A 22,190-nucleotide genomic window follows, 5' to 3' on the forward strand; every position below is an offset into this window, starting at 1 on the left:
ATTTATTTATTTTTGCCATTCCTGGGCTTGAGCTCAGGGCCTGAGCATTGTCCTTGGACTTTTTCTCAAGGCTAGACCTCTACAACTTGAACCTCAGCACCACTTCCGGCTTTTTTCTATGTATGTGGTACCTAGAAATTGAACCTAGGTCTTCATGCATGCTAGGCAAGCACTTTACCACTAGGCCAAACACCAGGCCAAACTAGCTGGTTTTCTATATATGATTTTAAGATAGTTCTAGTAGCATATATTCTAGTTCTTCAATTATAACTATCAGGAATGATCACAAACATCTTTTAATCAAAAATCAATCTATATTTATTTAATATCTCCTAATCATGAGTAGATCTTCAGCAAACCTGTGATGAACCTGGGGACTATTTAGTTGACTAACTCTGTTACAGGGGAAAGCCACATTGCTGGGCACATCTCACACATATCAACTTGTATGAACTACACCATTATCACTTATTTCAAAACCAAACGTGCTATATACAAAAAAGGCCACTTGCATCCAACAGATCAAGCAACTTACTCTCAGAAAGAAGAACTGGCATCTAGAATTCTGATAATTATCAAGTTCCCGAAGTTTTCATCAGCTATTATCATTTTAAAATAGAACAGGAGTATCTACTGTATGCCAAAATACATATAATTCTCTCATACCTTCTAAAGAGTGGTAGGAAAATCATTGAAGAGCCAGCCTTCTCAATGACAAGATTTTAACATATACCTCTTTTTCTAAATTTTATTGTAATGTATACAGAGTTACAGTTATATTCACCAGATAGTAAGTGCATAACTTCTCACACATTGATACCCCTTCTCATGTTTTTGTCCCCATTTCCCTTTCCCCACTCCCTCCCAATCATCTTGTTTTCTCCCCTTCCCTTTCCTATTTCAAATAAACAAATAAACGTATATACAATATGCCAGGTAACAAGGCAGATACTGTAACAATAACATATACTTACTTCTTAATGAGCTATATTAGCACATTAGCAGTTGAAGCACCAATCATAATTGAGGTGTGTACACAACCCATTATTGTTGCAAGTAATCCTATTTCTAGGGCTTTAACTTTCCTAGGTCCTCATTACTACCCCTTCTCAAATTAAAGTCAAGCATTTTTCTAAGTAAAGCAATGGATTCAACCTACCTATCAATGAGTGAATTAAAATGTGATGTGTGTAGGTACGCATGTGTACACACACAGGAGTTCTATTGGGCATCAAGAGAATGAAAGTATGCTTGTGGCAAATGGATAGAGCTCACCATGTTATGTGGAATAGTAAGTCCAACAAAAAGAAATACGATGTGTTTTTTCTCATATGTGGGAAAAAAGATTGTTAAAAAAGGTTACAAAACAGAGGGACCCTTAAGAAAGCAGGAAGAGGAGGAGGGATAAGAACAGTAATAGAGGAGGTGAATACAACCATTATATAATTATAGGGACATGCTACAATGAAATTCCTTACTTTGTACAATTAATACATGGTAAAATTATGCAATCAATAGTTTTCCTTATAAACCCGGACTAGCAGGCAACAAATATAGTCCAATCCTATTTGTAAATAGACAATATCCACTATGAGTTTTTCCAGGGACCCTAAAGCTAGTCACAACTATTGTTGAATTATGTGAACTAATACTTAGTAGTTTTCTGAAAACCCTCTATACTATCTCATTGAACCTAGCATCTCATACTGAATTTTCAGACAGACTGCTTCTGTGTAGTATAATTATATTCACTGTCCTAATTCAACCTACATGTATCTAAAGTTTCGTTGAAACTTCATGGAATTCCAGAATTTTTACTGAAAACCAAGAAAAAGGTAATCTATGACTGATTTATTGACTTAGTTCCTTAGTTTTGCAACAGGATCCTTGTTACATTCACCAAGATACACTCAAAGTCACTACCCACTCTGTGTCAGTCTACCAAGTGCTGAGATTATTCCATGCCTGTAGCTCCATGCCTATCTTTTAAAATCTGAACTTTCACATTTTGGGGGAAGTTTCTCCACATATTGCCAGGAATCCAATTAAATAAAATGAACCAGATACTCCCAGGAAAATCCCTCATGTGTGAAAGGGGTTCAGGAAGAAAAAAAAGCAGCCCTTCAGCAAGCTCCATTGATAAATCTCAAAGATATTATTAAGGCTAGTTCATTAATTTAGCAGGGTACTAAGATCAAACACTTCTGTGTCCATTATTTTGCCCATAAGCTACTTCAAGAAAAAAAACAGTTGATTTGGTGAATTATAAAACAAAAGCCTTTTTCTGAATGTAACAGAATCAAACTAAAAATTGGCTTAGGTATCTGCACAAGGAATCTACTGAAAAGACTAGTTCATGCTGACCTGTATGTGCAGAAAGGCAATGATCTTAATAAAGCCATAATCTAATCCATAGTTCCATTGTCAGAAGTGCAATGGCCTAGACAAAGAGAAAGAAGGATTTTTAGTTTTCTCAGCAGGTCTGCAACATTATCTAGATGTTGGAAATTGGCACATTTTACTCTTCCAAAAGACATAGATGTATTATATCCCCACAGATTGATGGCACTATCAGGAAATACTCATCATTTCATAATACCAAGGCAGAACTAAGATGCATAAATCTGGGGAGCACTGCAATTGGAGAATAGAATAATTATTGTACCACTTAGTCTCCCTTCTTTCAATGTATTTGTGGATTCATGGAAGGATTACATGAGGAAAGATTGTGAAAGTGGGAATTAGCTGCTCAGGGGAGCCTTATTTGTATCATCAGAAGTGTTTCTAATGAGTAAAGATACCAGGGCATTTTTTAGGGGCTTGAAGGTAAAGTTTATATATACATTTTGGAAAATAGATACATTTAAAACATTGGCTGATTTTTAAACTGGGATATTATTTTAATGTTAATTATATAAGCCTTTATTGTGAGAGTTATTTATAGTTTAGAAATAACTATTAGATAAAAAATTTACAAATGTATTCTTTCTGGTATTCTTTAAAACATGAAAGTTTTCCAATTTGTGAAATCCTATTTAACTGTCCTTCATATTTTGTCTTTTTTTTTTTTGCCAGTCCCAGGCTTGAGCTCAGGGCTTGAGCACTGTCCTTGGACTTTCTCAAGGCTAGCACTCTACCACTTGAGCCTCAGCACCACTTCTGGCTTTTTGCTATGTATGTGGGGTACCAAGGAATCGAACCCTGGTCCTCATGCATGCTAGGCAAGCACTCTACCACTAGGCCAAACACCCGGCCCCTCATATTTTGTCTTTTGAGTCAAGAAACCATCAATGCCTATGCCAAGAGAACCAAGATATACATTTATGTTTTAGTAGCATTATCTCTCATATTCATGTATAGATCAGCATTGAGATCTCCACTTACACTGGCTCTTTTGCTGAAAATACTTTTATTTCCCCAAGTGCATTGTCTTGGCACTTTTGTCCGAAGTCAACAGAGTATAAAGATAAAAGTTTACTTTTGTTCTCTAAGTTGAATCCTAGCAATGTATGTATCAGAGTCTGCATGCCAGTACTAAATAATCTTGATTGTGTTAACTGTAAATAAATTATGAAACTGGGAGATATAAGTCATGCAAGTTTTGTATGCTTTTTCCCAAGACCGTCTGGCACTTCAGAGAAATGTACTACCTGCATTTCCATGTATTTTCTTTTGGGGGGTTTATCCATTTCTTCAGGAAAACTCCAGCTGAGATTCAATAGGACTGCATTCAATGTTTGGACTGATTTGGGGAATATTTTCATTTTTTTCAGAATTGGAAATGAGATATCATTGCATTTATGTAGATAATTTTTAGTTACTTCCATTAATATTTTGTACTTTTCATTGTAAAAATCATATATGCTGTTTGTTAGATGGAGCCCTTCATATTCGTTATTGTGCTATTAAAAATATAATTCTATGCTGAGCACCAGGTAGCACATACCTTACATCCCAGATATACAGGAGGCAGGGGATAGGGAGTGTGCCATTATCAATTGTTCAGTGATAATGTTTGACTACCATTTTGAAATAAAATTTACACAAAAATACTTACATATATGAATCCATGATAAAATATCTCCAAATTCTTAAATAATTCTTTTAGGTCCCTTAACTAAATACCAAGATAACAATTAGGTTTAAAAATCAATTTCTTCCTCTCCTGAATAGACCTTAAGATAGGTTGAATTTTATGGAGCATATGGAGGCATATGTATTAATGTCAATTGAGTTGGGTAGTAAGTACCACCACTGAGAATTTAAAGATGTGCCCTCAGGTTGGAATAATCAGCCAAGTCTCCCAGGGGATATGAAACTGACCAGAGATGAGAGGCTCTCTGAGGTGACATTGAGTAGAGAGATAAACTAAGGTAAACAAGCATGAGAAATGGTGTGGAACTACACATCAACCTGGGGAGAGACACGGTTTATACGAGAGCCGCCTCATGGAGATCTGTGCCACTGACTTCCTGTCAGAGAATTAAAGACAAGGTCAAGAAGAAGCAGATGATGAAGGTCACTGAATGCTGAGGAAAAAAATGTATTTACTAGAAAAGCCTTTTCCATATGAGCACTGCAGGCCAAGTACTTCAGAACAATTTCTTCACCTGAGATTACTCTGTATGACCTCATAGAATATAAGTTGTCTCTTTTACTACAAGTGGAGAAAAATTTGACAAGTTTTGTTCAGCATGAGCTGTAGGAGTGGTGACCATATGGCAATTAAATGCTTATATACAGAATAATTCTATATATAATATAGATACATTTTATGCAAATTTGCAACGAGAATATTAAAGTGTTAGAAAAATTCTACAACACTCCACAAACATCAATCCTGCTATAAAAGGCAATGTCCTAAAGCAAAAGTGACTAACATAAACACGTTGTAGAGGGCTCTCTCCTACCTGTCTGTGGATACACTGACTCCATAATATGCTTGGGATTTAAAGCGAATCGTTGAAGTGGGGGGTCAATATATCTCCAATTAACTGCAGGAAGTCATGTAACACTACACATTTTATAAAAACAAAATTGAAATAAAGTAATATCATCCAAGCAGCTCTGTGGAATGCAACTTATTTCGTTTTAGCCCAACAGTACCCTTGCACATTGGGCCTTATGACGACAAAAGGTAATACAGTTCATTCACATTTGGTGAATGTGCTTGAGGAAAATCTGTCTTTGCAAATGATAACATTTAGATCCCGATTCTCTGCTCAGCAAGGAGTACTGGAAAAAGATGGGAGTTAAGAATAAATGTGGGCCAGAGACTATTAGTAGACTTACCTGCTGCTATGAGCCACACTAGAATCTGAGTGCTTTCATGTGTTAGCATTTGTCAAAATAATCAAAGGGATAAGAAAACTATAAAGCAAAGGGCTTTTTTAAAACATTTTTGAACGTTTGCCTTTCATTCAGAATTCTCAAATATGCAAAGAATAATATATATCTATAAATGTATTTATTATGTATTATATACGTACACACCATTTTCTCCAATGTCAATTCTAAATATTTAGAGAAATGGGGTATACAAATTACATATTATAAATTCAAATGCTGAGATAATACATTTAAATACTTTAGAATATATTTATAGAACTACACAGAATTTATCTCAATCAAGTTTCAGAACATTGCCATTTTCCCTTAATGCCTCCTCACACCTCTGTCTCATCACCAGCTCAGACAATGACAGATCATCAGCTTTCTCCTTAATAGCTTTCCTTTTATGGAGCTTTGGTATAAACTGAATCATACAAAAGGAAGATTGTAAAACGTGTCTTCTCTTTTATCCAGTAAGTTGTGAAAGACCATCAGTGTTGAAGCATACAGAAGTAGTTTCTTCCTAAATTTTTGTGAAAATACCGTTGAATAAATGTGGCATTGTGTTGATCACTTAAAAAATTATTTCCAAATAATTTTGCTCTGAGGATTTGCATAAGTCTTTGAGTGGAAACAAGTTTGTATTTCTCTTGGGTAGTAAATATAAGAAAGTAAGGTTTCTAAGACAAAACTGACAAGATATTGGAGATATTTTATATTGATATTTACATTGAAAGAACAAGAGTCTCCAATTTTTATCAATTATTTTTATTGTATTCATTCAACCTCACCGGGGTTTTAATTTCCTAAAGACTAATAATGATAGATATCTGATCATGTTATCTTTTTATGTATTTAGCAAAATGTATATATATGTGTTTGGATAGTTTAAAAAATATGTTCATTTATTATTAAATTGTGAGAGCTGTCACATATAAAAGATATAAGTCCATGACTGAACATACGATTGAAGTATGTTTACTTTGAAGTACTCATTTTTTTCTTTGGTTACCAATATGTCTTAAAATACTCTCAAATTGAAATTTTCTTTTCATTTTTATGGTACTTGTACTTTATCATTTGAGTCAGAATTGTTGGACTCAACATTTTTTGATGAAATTTAATTTTTCCCTTTTATAGAAATTCAGAATTCCTTAGTTAACCTACGCTTATGAAAATTTCCCTGCCTTCTAAAACATTTACAATTTAAGAGCTCTACTTTATATAATCGAGGTTAATGTTTGTATGTTAATGTGAATGAATTTTTAACACTGGCCTGTTTGTCATAGACTATTGTTGAATATGCTGCTTTACAACTTTTTAAATTCTTTGGAAATTATAAAAATCATCAAAAAGCCAAGTGACCATTCTATTTATTCTTAGAGCTCTAATTCAAGGTCTGTATGTTGGTTATAACACTGCCATACATTCTTTTGATTAATAGGCAATGGGGAAACAAATTCCAAATTTTTTACTTCTTTGGCACTACTGTAGCTTTTTTCTTTTTTTAAGGTTTTCTTTTTCCTCTCTCATATTCTTTTTTTATTAAAGAATTTATTAACCCTGATATTTATATCATATTTAAAATGTCATGATTAACAAATAATTATTCAAGAAGGGAATCTCTATATACAATCACTGGCGCTTAGGTTTTAGAACATAAATAAAATTAAGCTGAGGGTTTGTATGTCATAGATACGTATTAATACATGTTATAAAACAATATTCGTATAGAGTATATAGCCCATCATAGATTTTTTGTCTATGTAGTTATGTTTATATCTCCAAGACCATGTCCATAACCTTGAGTACCCAAATATTGAGTCATTGATCTTGTTCTGTTTGGATCTAATAGCCATATATTAAGGAGACCATGTGCCTTTTTGTTGCTTTGGTCTTGATTTGTCTCACTCAACATGATTCGCTCTAGATTCATCCACTTCCCCGCGAATGCCATTATTTTATCTTCTCTGTTGGCTTTGTAAAATTCCATTGTGCATATATATATATATATATATATATATGTAACCATTCATCTGCACTAGGGCATCTGGGTTGTTTCCATCACTTGGCTATTGTGATTAGTGCAGGGGTGAACATAGCGGAGCAGGTGTCCTTATCATATCCTGAGTTATGATGTTCAGGATAGATGCCCAGTAGTGGTATGGCGGGATGGTACCAAAGGTCTAGTTTCAATTCTCTAAGAAACCTCCAAACTGCTTTCCAGAATGACTGAACTTGTTTACATTCCCACCAGCAGTGCAGTAGGGTTCCTCTTTCTTCACAACCCTGCCAGCATCTCTCACTGTCTGAGTTCAGAATATTGGCCATTCTAATTGAAGTAAGATGGTATCTTAAGAGTGGTTTTTATTTGCATTTCCTTTATGACATGGATGATGAGCATTTTCTCATGTTTTTCTGACATTTAAACCTCATCTTTTGATGTCTCTCTTTAGTTCCCTTGCCCATTTATTGATTAGTTTGTTGGGTTTGGGGGGAATTTGTTTCTTGAGTTCTCTGTAGATACTGGATATTAAGCATTTGTCTGATGTATTATTGGTAAATATCTTTCCCCAGTTAGTTGGCTGTCTTTCTACTTTAGTAGCTATGCTTTTATCTGTGCAGAAACTTTTTATTTTTAGGTAGTTCCATTTGTCAAATCTCTCTCCAATCTGTTGTGATCCTGGAACTCTGTTCAGGAAGTTTTTGTCTGTGCCTATGAATTCTAATATCTCTCCTACTCTACCATGTATCAGTTTCAAGGTTTCAGGTCTGATATTGAGGTCTTTGATCCATTTTGAGTTAATGCTTGTGCATGGTGAAAGGCTCGGGTCAATTTTTAGTTTTCTACATGTGGCTGCCCAGTTTTGCCAGCACCAATAATTGAATAGGCTGTGTCTGTTCCACTGCATATCTTTAGCTCCTTTGTCAAATACAAGAAAATAAAAGCCTAATGCTATTTTTAACAAGATATACTGAATTGTAAAGATTATTTTGGGAGAATTCCTATTTAAATAATGTTGACACTTTTGATGCATGGTCGTGAAATAATGCTGATTTTATTTGGAAATGTCTTCAAGTGTAGTTGTTCATATTATGTATCTCAGTTCATTTTTCCCTGAGATTTAAAAGCTATTTTTAATTAAATTTTTTCCCTTCTGAATTTATTCACTGATAGTATTTGGAAATAATGCTGGTCTTTGTATTCTACAACCTATCTGGGTTTTGTGTGCATGCTGTACATGTTGCTAGTAAATAAAAGACTTTTTGCGGGGCAGGGTTCAATTCCTCAGTACCACATACATAGAAAAAAAAAAAGCCAGAAGTGGTGCTGAGGTTCAACTGGTAGATTTCTAGCTTTGACAAAGTCCAAGGACAGTGCTCAGGCCCTGAGCTCAATCCCAAGACTGGCAAAAAAAAAGAAAATAAGAGTTTTAATTTTACACCAGTTTAATTTCTTATAATGTGTTTCATTTTTCTCTTACAATGAGGGTTAAATTGTGAAATAAAGGGTGAACATATTTACTTTGTTAGTCTTTCAACATTAAGGAAGGTGTTAGTTTCCAAGTATTTAGTAGGCATTCATGCTTTTACTATTTATTTTAAAATTTTATTTCAACATAAAATTTAGCTGATTTTACACCCAAGGTAGTTATGTGACTTAGTAAATGACTCATAATTTGATATAATCAAATTGTTCTTTGTAGAAGCTTACCATAAAGTACTTCAAACTAACAAAGACTTGCTCAAATTCTCTATCATGAAGTGTTTCCTTTTTTTTTCCATTTTTTTTTTCTTTTGCCAGTCCTGGGCCTTGAACTCAGGGACTGAGCACTGACCCTGGGCTTTTGTCAAGGGTAGAGCTCTACTAATTGAGCCACAGCACCACTTCCAACTTTTTTTTTGACATATGGGGTACTGAGGAATCAAACCCGGGTTTTCATGCATGCTAAGTGACATGCTAGCATTAGGCCACACTCCTGGCCCCTCATCAATGGTTTTCTATCTCAATATTCTACTAAGCACTGAGAGTGAAATAGTGAAATATGCTATTATAACTTCTAATTGTTTTGATGCAATGATTCAAGTGTGTGCATATTTATAATTGCTATGCTTTCTTTGGAAATAATTTTTACTAATATGAAATGTCTGTCTCTGATAATATTTTTGATACTAAATTCACCTTAGATCTTGCTCCTTATTTTTACTCCCGTCATCTTTTACCTTGTATTTATGTCCTTGTTTCCTTTCAACATTGTTCTGTCTTAATCCAAACTATGAGTCTTTTACACAGCAAATGACTGAATTTGTTTAAAAAAAACCTCTAGTTTGCTGTTAGAAATACTTGGTCTTCTGCATTTAGATTTATACCTGCCAGCTTTCCTATGGTTTTGTGTATATCTTGTGTCTTTTTTTTTTCTGGCTACTTTCCCCTTACTTTACTGTCTTAGTTTGTAAGTGATATTTTTAATTTTGATATTTTATAATACATTTTAAATTTTATTTTCTTAAGTTTTGTTCTAGGGACTACATTTTTTTTGTTCTTCCTGCCAAGTAATTCTGACCTAACTGCAGTTAAATATGGCAACTGGATGCAAGATATCTCCCTTTCTCATGCTTATTTTGTAACATTATTTTCATCTGTTATACCAGACATGGCACAAATCAGTTTTTCAATTAGAAATATTGCTTTATAAAACATTGAGTACTTAAAACATGTTGAGGGAACAAAAGGAACTGTTATATTTATATATCAAGTAGCTGCCTTGTATATATTTTCTTTGAATTTGCTTTGAAAGTTACTGGAAGTTTATAGGTGTTTTTGTCTATATCTCAATTCAATTGTCTTGATCTCTTTGAATCTGCCTCTTATAGCCTCAAAGAAAATAAAGTATCTAGGAATTAACTTAACCAAGAGGGGGGGTGGAGGGGAGGGTAATGGGGACCAAGACAAGTGGAAGGGTATCAATGTATGTGAATTAATGCACCTTCTATCTGGCAAATATCATGTAACCCTTTTACTAAATACAATAAAAATATTTTTAAAAATGTAAAGGACCTTTTTTTTTTCCTTTTTGCCAGTCCTGGGCTTGAGCTCAGAGCCTGAACACTATCCTTGGACTTTCTCAAGGCTAGAGCTCTACCACTTGAGCCTCAGCACCACTTCCGGCTTTTTTCTATGTATGTGGTACCAAGGAATCGAACCTGGGTCTTCGTGCATGCTAGGCAAGCACTCTACCACTAGGCCAAACTCCCGGCCCCTGTAAAGGACCTTTTTGGTGAAAACTTTCAACCCCTGAAAAAGGAAATTAAAGAAGAACTGAGGAAATGGAAAAACCTCCCATGTTCCTGGATTGGAAGAATCAATATCGTGAAAATGACAGTCTTGCCAGGGGCTATCTACAAATTCAATGCAATACCCATCAATATCCCATTGTCATTCTTTAAAGAAATAGAAGAGGCAATCCAAAATTTCATATGGAATAATAAAAGCCCCGTATACCAAAAACACTTCTTAGCAGAAAGAACAGTGCAGGAGGAATTTCAATACCAAACTTTAGACTGTACTACAGAGCTATAATTATCAAAACAGCTTGGTACTGGCACAAGAACAGGCCTGAAGACCAATGGAATAGAACTGAAGACCCAGATATTAAACCACAGACCTACGGCCACCTAATCTTTGACAAGGGAGATGAAAAAATAGAATGGAAGAAAGACAGTCTCTTCAACAAGTGGTGCTGGCAGAACTGGTTAAGCACCTGCAGAAAACTAAAGTTGGATCCTTCTTTGTCACACTGCACTAGAATTAACTCCAAATGGATCAAAGAGCTCGAGGTAAAAGCCAACACACTGAAAACTTTACAAGAAGGAATAGGAGATACACTAGGCCTCCTTGGCACAGGTAAAAACTTTCTTAATAAGGACCAAGAATCACAACAAATCAGAGAAAGGTTGGATCAGTGGGACTGCATTAAACTGCAGGGCTTTTGTATGGCAAAGGACATAGCTAGTAAATTAATTAGGAAGCACCTCCTATCTGGCAAATATAATTTAACCCTTCTATTAGTTACAATAAAAATATATGAAAAAAGAGTTATTTTAAAATAAACTCAGAAAAATTTGTAAATGTGAGTCCACATAAAATATAGACATGAATGTGTATATATATACATATACTAATATATGCATATATGTATATGTTTATATACATACAGATGTGCATGAATATATATATTTGAACTCACTTAAAAGTAGAAACGATTTAAAATTACAATACTGTAATAAAGAGAAACACTCAAGATAAACTTTTGGAGTTGATTAGTTTGAAATTCGTCCCATCCCAAGGTTGATATGGAAAGTAATTGGAAACATTACAATATATTATGTATAAATTCAATCTAATAGTAGCTTTGTAGAGAACAAATACTGAAGTGAAATGATATAAGAATACAATTTTCCAGATTTATAAACCCAATCTTTATATGCATAAAGCTGTGTCATTCTTTAGCGAAAATTAATGTGTACACTCCCAAGCAGGTTTTCATAAACGTTCATGAAATATATAAAGGTTATATAGAACATTTTCATGAACTATATAGAGGTAACATATTTTTTTAAGTTTCTAAAGGAGGAAACTATTGTGTCTCCAAAGCAGTATGGATTTTAGAAGAAAGCAGAACAGTGACTCCAAACCTTCCAGGAAAAGTATTTTCATCCTAGATTTCCTTAATCTTAATAAACTGAGTCTAAACTCAAGATAATAGGAGAGGGGCCGGGAATTTGGCTTGGTGGTTAAAGTGCTTGCCTAGCATGCACGAAGACCCGGGTTGATTCCTTGGTACCACATATATAGAAAAAGCCGGAAGTGGTGCTGAGGCTCAAGTGGTAGAGTTCTAGCCTTGAGAAAGTCCAAGGACAGTGCTCAGGCCCTGAGCTCAAGCCCAGGACTGGCAAAAAAAAAAAAAAAAAAAAAAAGATAATAGGAGATAATCAGTAACTGTGCTAATCCATTTCAATAAGCACACATGAGTATCTAGAAAAGATTAAAATATCTTATTCTTGGTCACCATGCTCAGGGTATATCTGTCTTTTGGGAGGGATGAATTCAGAAGGTTACTCTTAGTAATATTTCATTTACCCTGATTGATTTGGGATCATTAAGGTAATCCAATCTGTCTCTCAATAACAGGGTCAGCAAGTGGTTACAAATGAATGAGCTGAAATAGAACAGGCTCTATGGAGAATGCAAATAGTGTAACCATTAAATAAAATAAAATAAACAAAACCTGAAGTCAAAGCCCAACAAGTTAGCCCCCGGAAATGGGTGCTAACAAGAGGGTATGTAGGTGGGACCAAGGAAAAGGGGATAGAAAAATGAAGGGGGGAATGGGAGAGAATGAGGGAAAGAATTCATTTTATATACCACAGAATTGAGAAATATAAAGGAAGAGGTTAAGGGAAGCAGTGGGTTGGGAGGGGTGGATGAGAATGTTGAAAGCACTGCAATCTCCCATTGTCCATGTTGCCTATTGTGTTACCTGGAACCAGCCTCCCCATCACTGATGTCTGATCAGATTCTCTCTCTGTTTATTTAAAAACCTAGCAATACATCTGGATAGCCAAGGGCCAAGAGTATTTCAGAGAACTGCATGGTTTTAATAGAGCAGTACACACATTTCCTTATTTTAAAAACAGAGTAATGTTCTGCTTAGTTATTTAATGTGCTAAAAAATGGCAATGCCATGGAGTTATGGGGATTTGAAGGAACCTTCTTTTCAACATAATTCTATCCCTGCTTAGTGGCTTCTAAGTACAAGGCCTGAATGCTACCAAAGAAAACTTTCCAATGGTGCATGCATTTCTGGAAGGCATGTGGGAATGCCACTGAGCACAGCTGTTCCCTCCATCATGCTACTTTACACCACTGTGAAAAGAGCACATTTGCAGTACTTCAAGGCTATAATATACTTTTCAAAAATTGGAATCAGTAAAACAGGGAACACCAGAAACTATCACCTAGAAATAAAGAACAGTGACATTTTCTGATTTATTGAGATCTACCTCTCTTACAGTAAAATTCACATTTTTCAAATGTTTCTCTTGACAGTTGAATTTTGACAGGTTCATATCATCAGTACATTGAAGATACAAAAGGTTTCCACAATGCCAAAAAGGTTGCTTATAGCCTTTTCTGGTTATTCCATGCCCATCTCTCTAGTTCCTGACAGCCACTGCTCCCTTTATTTTTATACAATTTTTTCCCCTAAATCTAAACAGCAGGATACAGCAGACATTCTACAAGATCTTGTTAATTTAATTTAGCATAATGCCTTTGAAAGGAATCCATGTTTCTTAGAAAATCAATAGTGTTTTGTTTCATTTTGGGGTAGAATTTCATTATGTAAAAGGACTATAAACAGTTTAAGTTCTTAGCAGTTGAAAGACATGGTTTTGTTTATCAGGTTTTGGTAGTTATGGATAAAGGTCCTAAAAGTATCCTTGCATATGTTTTTGTGTGTAGATATGTCTTTAAGTATATCTTCAGCACCTAGACTAGGATTGCTTCTGAGTTTCAGATTAGTATAGTTCATGGGTCTAACATTCCACAGTTCTTTCACCAACATATAATTTTCTATTTCTACCCATATCAGCATTTTTTGTACACTCAGTTACTTCTTTCGTTGTTAATCTGAACCCCTCCAACTGATGAAGAGTGCTGTCTTCTCGATGTGATCGTTTTAATTTTCAAAACCACTAATGAATGACTGATATGTTTGTATGTCTTCCTTTATTAATCTTCTGCATCAAAATGTCCTTTAAAATCTTGCAATGATTTTTTCTTTACTAGGTTATTGGGTCTTTTCGCACTGATTTTTGAGAGTCCCTTAAATACTGTTACATGAAATACTGTGTTCTAATTGATATTTTTAGCTTTTGATTTACTAATCAATATATTTCCAGACCAACGCACACAATATGAATAAAATCCAGTGCAACAGTCTTGTGGTCTGGGGTATTTATATCATACCTAAGTTTTGATCTAACCAAGGTCAGTTTCTCCAGTAAGTTTCATAATTTTTTTGTCAGTCCTGGGGCTTGAACTCAGGGCCTGAGCACTGTTCTGGGCTTTCTCAAGGCTAGTGCTCTATCACTTAAGTCACAGCACCACTTCTGGCTTTTTCCATATATGTGGTACTGAGGAATCGAACGCAGGGCTACATGTATGCTAAGCATGCATTCCACCAATAGGGCATGCTCCCGGCCACTTTTATAATTTTAGGTATTATATCTAGCTTTAGATTCATATGAGTTAACATTTTTAAAGGCCTAAGTTCAAAATCCTTAAAGTTTTTTTAAATTTAATTTTGGCATGTGGAAGACCAATTGTTCCAGAACCTTTTTCTTAAAGAAAACATATTTTATGTTACACAACAGATCACACATTTGGGTTTATTTCTGGACTGTTTATGGTTCTGACTATTAGTATTGGAAATCCAAATAGTAATAGACATGCCTTTACTGAACTGACATACAACAATTTATTAGCCTACTCTACCAGTTATTTTTAATGTTAAATATATTTATATTAGTTCCATGTTCTAAATGAAATAAAAATGAGGCTGTTACTGAAACAACCTAATTTCTACTTTAAATACATTGAAATATTTAAATATATTTCATACTAAGCAGTACTGAGAGTTAAATGTCCCTCCAAAGTATACAAGTTCTAAGCATAAAATTCAGCATTAGAGATAAATGCAATGGAGACCAAGATCATTGCAGGCAAGGTAGCAGCATGATCTGTCTACCTCTACACCTGATAGAACAACTATATTTATGACTTTTCATAGGACAAGAGTCTTACTGGTTATCAGAAAAGGAAAGGAAAAAGAACCACCTCATTAGCAACAGCTGCAACAATGAGCAACCAAGCAAGCAGTGCATTTTCAGCCTGTCTTCAGTAATAAGAGCATAAGCCATTTTGTGTGGGCTGCTTGTCAACTACTGGAACATTCCTGCCAGCTCGAAACAAAGGCTGTTGCTGTCCAGCCAGTCAATCTGTCCACAGTCAAGAAAGGATATTACAGCCAAAGCCTAAGCTACAAAGAAAAATCTTTTAGATTTATCAAGATATCAGAAAACAGCTCAGCCTCGCCTGATTTTCTTGTTCAGAATTGTCAGTTTCCCCCTCTGAGCGTGCACTTCCCCTGCCAGTGTCATTCTGACTGAACACACACACAAAAAAATCAAACAAAAACACTGGTGCTGAGCGACTGCTTGTCCTGAGAGCACATTCCCAGAACACTTTGATCACAGGCTGTCTGCATTAGCATTCTGCCCAGGTATAAAAGCAAAACCTATTCATCCAACTGCACAGAAAACTTCCCCAAGGTTTTAATGAATTGCTGTGTTTGTTCAACATTGTCAGGTGTTTCAAATTGTTCTATTGCTAGTATAGTACTGTGTGTGTTTTATGAGTGACAGCTAGGCCAAATACAAAGAAGCTCTGCCCTAATATATAGGTTGTTGTGCATTTTGAAAATTTGAATGTTTCTGTAAATTATAGGCAAAATGAAATCAGTGCTGCCTGCGTTTACAATCACTTGTTTTGATTATTGTCCAAACATCTTACCAATTCCTGTCGAAGTCTCTACAATAGTTAAAAACTTGAATGCAGATGTAGAATGAATGGGGAAGATACCTACAAAGAAGTCTGAGTTCACCACAGGCCAAAGTAGAACTGAATTCATTCAATTACCATTTCCTTTATTTCAACTCCTGGAAGCTTGGATAATAACCAAGGCTAATGGAGGAAGAACTATGTTGAGAGAACCACTGGAAGCCTGAAGAATAACAAAGGCACCAGAGAGAGGTGTTTGAAATGTGGCTGGGTACCTCTTTAAAAAAAAAATGTAGAAACTTATAAACCATGGTCTCACTATGGGGTACCAAGGGCAGCCATGAAATATACGTAGAATTTAGTCTCTGCCTGAAATTTTGTCTAAGTAATTGCATTAGACATAGTTCCATTTATTATTTTCCTCAGGACATTTTTTTAGTATTAGTTATATGTATATTCTTCATATTTGAAAAGAAAAATTCACTTGCAAAGCATTGTGAATCCAAACTTAAATTTATCTTAATGTTAACTTCTAAAAACTTTACTATATGGAAATGAATTTTGTGTTACATTAAACTCTCATATGTACTGTGCTATTGCTTAAGATTCCTGGTTAATCTGACTATCAATTTGACAATATTGAGCTTCATAAAACTTATATGTTAATAAAACAATATAGTGTAACATATGAATATACATAACTGATCATATCTACTCTTTTAAGAAACAGGCGATTTATTTATGGCTTTTGTTCTTTCAGCTTAAAATTAAGAACATATTCGTGTTCACTGACTTCTTGAAATCTGCATGTTCTTCATCTTGCTTATAGTCAAGTTTTTCTAGTTTGTAAAATTTTGAAGCAATAAATGACTACCTGTGTACATTTTGTTTTCCTGAGTAATAACTAAGTATATTTTTTTTTCGCCAGTCCTGGGCTTGAGCTCAGGGCCTGAGCACTGTCCTCAGACTTTCTCAAGCTAGAGCTCTACCACTTGAGCCTCAGCACCACTTCTGGCTTTTTCTATTGATACCAAGGAATCAAACCTAGGTCTTCATGCATGCTAGGCAAGCACTCTACCACTAGGCCAAACACCTGGACCAACTAAGTACATTTTTGTCTTAAGGCATTTAAAACAAATATGCAGAATAAATGATGAAAGCACAACTTTATCCTTTCCACTACTTTCACATTTCTTGGCAGCAGTAATCACAGGTAATCACTTACTCTATTCTTGTGTTGTATTTGCTTCTATTCTGCTACTCTCCTCTTCTCTCCTCTCCCCTCCCCGCCCTTCCCCTCCTCTCCCTTCTTTTCTCCTTTAGGCTGGTCCCAGTGCAGAACCAGGCCTGAGGTGCTAGGAGAACAGATATAACAATGATGGGAAGTTAATGACTGTCCAGTGTGCAATTTTTAAACCTGGTCTTTGGTAGCAAGACTAAGGGATCCCCATGATTTGGGTGAGGAGGTAGGGTGCATATTTTGTTTAAGACAACAGTGCATCTAAGCCACAATGTATGTGATTTATCTCAAGCTAATATCAAAGAGATAGTATTATTCCTGGTGCCAGGATCCAATGACAAAACTCTACATATCACCTTAATGGTTTCATCTGTTTATAGTTTCCAGGGAAGTTGTTATGCAGAAAAAAAATGAGTAGGGATACTCAAGGAGAATCATGGTTGAATTCTTGTCAAACTGAATGCATACAATTGTATTACATAGCAAAGAAGTATGTCACATAGAATTCAGGTTTCTGTCAGTCTACTTGCGTTGCTATAAAGAAGTACTGTAGGCTATGTAATATATAAATTGTAGAAATTTATGTCTCACTATTTTTGGAGAGTGGGAAGAACAAGCTCAAGTACTGGCAGGGATGGGAACAAGTTATTTGTTAATCTTCATTTACAATATGTGTCCTCACATAGAGGAGGGACAGAAGGACCAATGGGCGCCAACTTTATTCTCTTCTTTTATACAGTACTAATCCTTTTTTGAGGGAAAAATGCTCATAACTTCATCACTTCCTCCCAAAGCCCTACTGGTAACTGTCACTAAAACAGAGATTGTTATGTCTAGAATTTTAGAGGGGATCATAGCAATCAAATCGCCAATGTTCAAATCCAGAGTTCTGTTAGGTTATCTGGATGGTCCCAACCTAATTTGGGGACCTGAAAGCTGAGAAAGCCAAGGAAACAAGGAGAAGTAAAAGTTAGAGAGACCTGTAGACTCAAAATTAAAAGAGTTCCGAGATGATTAATTTTTTTGCCTTCTTCAAAGTATAATGTCTTAGAAACCTCATTGAGTTTTTTAGCTTGGGCCTTTTGAAACTTTCTAATTTTATTTTGTACTCAAGTGGGTATTCATGTTTTATATCTCTTCAATATTTGTGATAAGATTTTTTCAAGAAATGATGTATTTAAAGTTCATTTAGAAATCTATATACAGCCAGATATACAAGCTAGTTTCACTCATATGCATATGTCTATATATAATATTCAATTTAGATGATTTTAACCATCTCATATTCTATTTTATAAGGTTATACTTTTTATATTTTATTTTGATTAAGGTGGTAAATTCCTATGTATTACTTTTTTTGTATAAAATATACCAGTACTAGATTTATCATATGTATTTCTTCTACACCTTCTAATTCCCTAATTTATATTTACATCCTTACTATCTTCTTTTACCTTTTCTTTTTTTTTGCCGGGGGGTGGAGGGGGCAGGTCATGGGGCTTGAACTCTGGCCTGAGCACTGTGCCAGAGCTTTTCAGCTGGTGCTGTTCAGAGCTCTTCAGCTCAAGGCTACCACCCTACCCTTGAGCCACAGCCCCACTTCCTGGTTTCTAGTGATTAACTGGAGATAGAAGTCTCTTCTCTGCTTTGTTTTGCCCAGGCTGGCTTTGAACCTTGATCCTCAAACCTCAGCTTCCTGCATAGCTAGGATTACAGGTGTGAGCCAGTAGCCCAGCTTCTTTTACCTTTTCTTATTCTGAATTGTTCATTTGTTTTTTTCTACTTACTGAAATTATGTGCTTAATAAGTATTATTTTTACTCTTGTTAATTTCTAGGTATTCTAAAAATTGGACCCAACTTTCTATTTTAAGATTATTTAAGAAAACTAAGAAGAACTGTAGAATGATTTTTTATAAAATGTGTAAATACAGAGAAATTTAACATATTCCCTGTGATTAGGAAAAATACTTCTTAGCATTACAGTAAAATTATTAGCACAGATCTACTTTTCTACCTATCTATAGCTAATATTGATTGCCAATATTTTATTTCTTCTATCTCCATTTATGTTACATTTAGTTGCCAAAAGGATAAGACATAAATGAGATTTTGCCTCAAATGATGTCTTCTATAATTTTTTTAGGTTTGTATCATCTGATAAAATATCAGTTATGATTTGGGGATATTTAATCTTTTGTGATCTTGGATATATTTTATTTTTGCTTATTTTTTCCCTTTTTGATTTATTGCCTTTTTCTGTGCATAACTACTATGACTCACTTGGTGTTTTCTTAAATATAATAGAGAAGATTGTATTACATCTTGTTTTATCTTCTAGGAACGTTATCTCCATAAAAGGTAGAAAAATAAGCAATCAAATTCTTTAACCTGTCTCCTCTGTTGGACTTCCCTCTGACAGGAAACGGTTAGTTCATACTGTGATATAAGGAGCCATTTGGAGTTCTATTGTGTCTCTTGTTCCCATCAGATATAGCTCTTTGATTTCAGTGTTAGAAAATCTTTTTATATTTAAGGGTAATAATTATGAAGCACCTATATGTTCATGAAGTGTACAAAAATACTGAAACCCAGCCAGGCACTAGTGGCTCACACCTATACTACTAGCTACTCAGGAGGTTAAGATCTAAGGATCCTGACTGGATGCCAAATCAAGCAGGAAGGACCCAGAGCCTGATCTCCAATTAACCACCAGAAAACGGGAAGTGACTGAGCCTCAAAGTGATAGAGTGATAGCCTTGAGCAACAGAGCTCAGAAACAGTGCTCAGGCCCTGAGTTCAAGTTCCATGACCACCCAGAAAATACTGAAATCCAGCTTTGATTCTCATTACTTCCCAGGAGAAATCCAAAAGAATCCTAATGCAGTGATGTGAGGGCTACTCTTTTGAGACCATGATTTAATTTGTTTTACTTGTCATTTTTTTCTTGATGCTGAGATTGACTGTGTATGTTATTTCATGAAAATACAGATGAATATGGCAAACTGTGATTCGGTCAATATTTTATGAGTCCATTCTTTTACTACTTGAGCAAGCATTTATTGAAGGCCTTTATTCTGTAAAGTGCGTGACTGGACCCTTAATAATATTAGAATCCAAGGATATAATACCAGAGTCCAAAAAATCTTAATGCAACAAAGTATTATACGAAAATAATTTCCTAGCTTCATTATAGGTTACCATCCATCTTCTGCAAATGCTTTATCTATAAAACAAGGATGTTTTCAGCAACACTTTGTCCTCCAAAGTTAGTGTTACAGGAAAAGTACATTTAATTAAGTAATAAAAGTCTTTTAGGTCTTTAGAAGGATAGAGTAATTGACTAGGATCTGAGTACAAATGTCAGTTATCTATACTTGCTACCCACTAAGACCTAGAGTTTAAAAAGAAGTACAGCTGTATTCAATCACCTAGCCCTTGTCTCACAGCATCCTGATTAGAAGTTCCGTGGGCAACACTATCAGCTCAGAGATAACTTATTTGATTAATATCAGCACTTCACTTTTACCAATTAAAGCATCCAAGATTCATAGATAAATCTGAGAGCTAATACAGAGAAATAATAAAAGTAATAGCTCTCATTTAGCACTTAACCAAGTTTCATTTGTATTTTGATTCACCTAATTGTTTATTCACTCATCAGGTATGAATATATTGAGTATATTATTTATTTCATTAAGTACAATGAATGATAATGAAAATGAAAGTTTACAATTTAATTATACTCAGTCACACAGCTACTTGGTGGATGAAGCTGGTATTCACAGTATGTCTGTCTACAGCAAAGCTGGAGATCAAGACAGCCTACACTCTACTACTTCATTTTGGAACTCTGATTTAATTCCATGGGGATATACACATTATTTTGAGAATAATTTGACTGGTCTGACTTAGAAACTTCTAAGCTAGATCTAGTTCACAAATTCACATGTCTGCAGGGCATGTGCACAAGCACTCTTGAAGTTGGAGTAACAGCCAGCAGTACAAGAAAACGTTTCCCATTCATCTTTCTTTAACAGAGTGAAAAACAAGCTGACCTGTATGGTGGCAAGGTGTGAGGTATACTGAAATGACCCTGTGTGCTGGCGCCGGGGAGCAGCGACATCCCTTCCAAACCTTAGTGGTCTGCAAGAATGGTGGGCTGATAGAAACAGATTGTCTGATTTTATTTTCCTCACAGGAACCAGTAATACTAGTTGTGAGGTATTCTGATTTTGTGAGAATAGCACAGGACAAGTTTTGGATCCTGACACCCTACACTGAAATCCTGGCTGTGCCATAGACAAGGCTGTGAATGCAGTGTTAATTGCTCTGTGCCTCAGTGTTCTCAGCTGCAAATGGAGTTCTGCCTATCAGGAGATACGATTACAAAGTGACCATTATTCTGAGGGAGGAGCGCTGTTGGAGAATCATTTGCCTTCCGGTGTTTGGTGAAGTTTAACCAAGGCAAAGTCATACAAGGCATAAGTAGCAAGTAGTGAGTGTCAGTTATTATTACTATTGAAATACAATTAAGTAGATTTAAAAACTTGAAAACAGTTAAGGTCAAAACACTGAACAGTTTGAAATCATTGAATGTTATATAAATCGTTTTGTTTCTGTCATTGTGTGCATAGTTTGTAAAAGGCTGTATCAAGACAGTGATGGTCTATGGATTAGCTCTGATGACAAAAGAAACCTAATTCCTCATAAGAATGATACATGTATTATATACATATATAATTATTTCTCCATTGGAATATATTTTCACACTAAAAGCACAGCACATACCTTTGTCTCAAGTAAAAGTGGTTTTGGCTGAATTATAAATGAAATTAAACATAGATGGTAGTGAAGGAATAAAAGAATCTCATTTTCATGGGAACTAAGAAGCTACTGGCGCAACTAAGTCTTAAGGAGGGTAGTGGTTATGTGTGTCATTCATGGTAATTAGTTGGCCCAGCTACCTTTGGACTTCTATCTAAGTTCCATTAAAT

General features: G+C 35.1%; 1 protein-coding gene across 4 annotated transcripts in view; it reads right to left on the bottom strand.

Annotated features, from left to right (window-relative positions):
- Sema6d (semaphorin 6D) overlaps window positions 1-22,190 on the bottom strand; it is a 764,305-nt gene that overhangs the window by 574,759 nt on the left and 167,356 nt on the right. The window lies entirely within an intron of this gene.

The sequence above is a fragment of the Megascapheus bottae genome, chromosome 25 (assembly GCF_031878675.1).
Source record: "Megascapheus bottae isolate mThoBot1 chromosome 25, mThoBot2.hap1, whole genome shotgun sequence".
Lineage (NCBI taxonomy): Eukaryota > Metazoa > Chordata > Mammalia > Rodentia > Geomyidae > Megascapheus > Megascapheus bottae.